The sequence below is a fragment of the Cucumis melo genome, chromosome 6 (genome assembly GCF_025177605.1).
Source record: "Cucumis melo cultivar AY chromosome 6, USDA_Cmelo_AY_1.0, whole genome shotgun sequence".
Taxonomy (NCBI): Eukaryota; Viridiplantae; Streptophyta; class Magnoliopsida; order Cucurbitales; family Cucurbitaceae; genus Cucumis; species Cucumis melo.
Genome location: NC_066862.1, coordinates 14,154,577 through 14,158,807, shown reverse-complemented (window position 1 = coordinate 14,158,807; position 4,231 = coordinate 14,154,577).

The window sequence follows — 4,231 nt, the reverse complement described above, 5'->3', positions numbered from 1 at the left end:
ACCCTTAACAGGTGCGGACAGGAAGCAATTTGAAAATATAAGCAAATTCATAAATAAATCTACTCTTTCCTTCTCTCTCTTTTTTTTTTTTTTTTTTTTTTTTTTTTGTATATGATTTCACCTCCTTATTGACTCTATTCTGTTTTGTTCTTTTTCCTTCTTTTTCTATATGATTTTTTGTTTGTGTTGTGTTAAATTTCTTGTGAGTTTGTGAGGTTTGTGTTAAATCCTTTTTTCGTATATGATTTCACCTCCCATCCACACTCTTGTCTATGGATTCCCGTGCTTCTTCTCATGATGAATTGGATTTGGAAATGAATGGAATTTGCTTAATTGATTGATATATTACACTTTGTTTTTTAGGCTTCAATTTTGAACCTCTTTTTTCTCTCTCTCATTATTTGATTGCTTAATTAAGAAAGGGTGAAGGAGTATGGAAAAGCATATCTTACTCTACTGCTTGTACTGCTTGTTGATGTAGTTCTTTTGTGGATTCTTAGCTGTGATGATTTAGTTCTTTTTATTTGTATGTTTTATGAGGGTTCAATTTTGGGACTAACCCATTATGTTAAATGAGCAGCATCTTCCAAGAATGAATGGAGAAATTCCATCAGTTGATGAAGCAGCTTCTGATCACGAAAGGCTGCTGGACAGGTATCTTCTTGAAAATTTGTACTTCAAATAAATTATTTTTGAAAACGTACGATAAGAGAAACCTGCTAGGCCATAGCCTTCTAATTTCTAATTACAAATAGATTTCCATTTCCTGTCATAATGTTTGGGTTTGCTAACAAAATATATTAGTATGATATCATTGTGTTGAATAACAAAAAGATCTAATTACAAATAGGTTCTAACAGTTGTGTTGTATCTCTGATAATTCTATGGGAGAACTTGCTACCCTTATATCAACCGCCATTGAACATGTCATAGCCTTGGATGTCTGGTTTTTTCATTTCAATTCATTTTATGTTTCTTTTTCTATATTCGTTTTGTTGGTTACATACTCCACAAAATTATCCCCTAGAGAAGAATTAGTGAAATAGGAGTCACCTTGTAGACTTGATGCATTATATCTTCTCACCGTTTCTTCCTTATGTTTAGGTTTGAAATTGTTGATACAACAAGATTGCTCATACCCATAATCGTCTTTCAAAACCACAATCGATACAATATTATGGAGAAAGGCCATAACTACAGTCGGAGAATTGACTTGACATTTAACTGTTGTCGATAAAATGTTGCTAAAATTTTGATAAAATGTTGCTATGTGGACTCATTTTAACATGACATTTTTGTATTTTGGTTTAGATTTGTGAAATCCAAGTTTGTATTTAAAATCAAGTTCATCCAAGGCCATTGAGTTTCAAGCTTCTTTCAGTACGTGTTTCTTGAACTAGAATTTTTTGAGTATGTGTTACTTTATGATTTGGAGGGGTTGTGGAAAAGGAAACATTTAAAGATGCTTTCATTAATTGTTGTGTTACCTTTGGAAATGTATGAGTTGTGTATTATTAACAAAATTTAGGAAGTTGCAACTTAGTATGTACGTTCTTTAACTATTAACTTCTAGCTAGCTTTTTCAACTAAAATCTTTGTGTGTAAATTTAATTATTCATTTAGTTTTTCTCATACTTTTTTTATAGGTTGATAAAAGAACAATGTACAAAGCTCAAGAATGTCATCACCAAGACTCAACAAGCTTCAAGTATTTAGATTTATATATTATAACAAATTTTGTAACAAATGGATGGTAGGGGTTGATCATTGTGTTGGATTGAATGATATTAGTAACTATTTTTTGTGAGAATACTTAATCACATAAATAGCATTTTGTGTAGGGCAATACAAATCTTTTATGAAAACTACATAAATAACATTTTGATGGTACGATTCTTTCTATATTTTAAGGATCGTTTTTTGTTATTTGACAACTTATTAGCTAACAATGTATGAGATATGAACAATAGCCTTTTAAATAGATTTCATTCACATAATTGGCATGGATATTATATGTTGATGTTGAGAATAGAATATTGATATTTAAAAAAGTATATTATAGATAAATATGTGAAAATACTACATTATTATAGTTTTTATTTAAAGGTATGACTAAACATTTATATTTGTTAAAAAAATACTATTATAAACAATCAACAACTTTTTAAACTTGCTATAAAACGTTTTTCATAACTTAAAAAAAAACGCTATCATAAATCACATAAATAGAAGAATACCCTATTAAAAAGTTGTTTTTATAACCTTTCCAAAATGCTATCAAAATGCATACTTTTTATAACTTTTATAAAACGTTATTAAAAATTCAGACTTTTAACAATGTGGGCTGTCACGACTTTTGGTAAAACGCTATAAAATGTCTATGATAGCGTTTTTAGCGAGTTATCGTAGAGCTTTTTTCCTGTAGTGTCGGTTAAGGTACAAACGAACCTCATAGGCACCACAAAAGATGCTTTTGAATTAAATGAAAGAAGAAGAAGGAAGTTTTATGTTGGTGCTGCCATGGAAAATACAGTGCTGGATATTAAGACTAGGAAAGATCTATTAGAGGAAGATTTTCTCAAGAAGAATCTTGGTTGTGTTGAAGAGCTCACTTTAATGGTGAAGACAAATCAATTGATATCTGTGATATCAATGAGGTAAGATTATCTTAGAGATTAGTAAAATGTAGTGTTTTAAGTTGATTTGATTGTATACGTGCATATGCTTAGGGTTGGTCTTCTATTTAAATGAAGACTAAAGAATTTTGTCCTAAGTAGGGATATATAGTTGGAGGAATATAAATAGTGTTTATTTTTTGTTTTATTTTCTTACACTTTTGCGCTGACCCTTTTATTATTAAGGTTTTGTATTAAGTTGACTGGTGGTGTGTATGTGAATGTGCTAAGCTGTGTATGTGAATGTGTTGTGTTGTTGAAGTGAATTTGTTGTGTTGCTGAAGTGAATTTGTGTATATGAATGTGTTGTGTATGTGAATGTGATGCAATTAAATGAACTGAATGTAAACATTTCTTATATTCTTATCTTGATGTGTAGAGTCATACTCTAAAATTTTATTTTGTTTTATTACTAGGTTTTGCAAGAATCCATTAGAGCAGTGAAGTCATATTTGTGCAATTGATTGATTTATAAGCCTTTTTCTAGGTTTGGTAGCAAAATTTTGGTTCAAATGTACATATTTAAATAGCTCGTTGATACCAAAACATGTATGTTCATTCTATCATTGTACAAACTTTTTACCAACAATTATACAGATATTACAAAGTGTATGTTAATGTATATATATTAAAGTATTCACGATTTGTTTCCATATGGGTGTATTGTATAGTATTTTATGCTTGAATTGGTCTGTGTAATGGCAGAGCGACAAAAAAAAAAAAAAAAAAAAAACAGGGATTGGAAAAAAAAATAGGACAAAAAAAACAAGGACTGAAAAAAATATGACATTTGAATTTTTTTAAAAAATGTCATGGAAAAGATATTCTTGACAGTTAATTAAAGTCATGGTAAGTAAAATGATGACAGTTAATCATTATCATAAAATATAAATAATGATATTTATTATATGTCATAAAATATAAATAATGACAATTAATCTGTCATTAATAAAAAATACGTGACATTTATTTTATGTCATGAAAAACACATGTTGTGACAGTATTTTCAAATTGTCATAATAGACTTTCCATGACTATTGGAATAATGACTGCAAAAAACTGTCACGAAATTTAATTATGACATCGTTTAATTGTCATCGTTGGCCCTATTTCTAGTAGTGATAATTGTCAAATAGTAAATACCATAGCATATTAGTAGTTTTGAAAAAGTGTTTACTATATCTAATGGGAATGGTTATTATAGTCCCAGATAATCTTTACCCTAAACGACTCCTAAGTTGTTGAACTAAATGAATAGGCCGATTTGTTAGATTTAAGATTTAAATCCATTATTTACGTTGTTAGACACTTTTATAGTTTTAGACACTATTAAAATTGCTTTTAAAAAAGTGGTTCTTTTGAAAAAAAAACAAAAACAAATTACGCTTCATAAAAGAAATCTACTCAAAGATAAATTTTATTACACTTATTTATTTTACGAAGAGTAAATATTTTGTCAAATTTTTTATTTTTGACATTTATTTTAAATTCGTTATATTAATAAATTGAAAGCTAATACCAAGAACTAAATTTTAGTTAGCAATAGATAAAGAGGG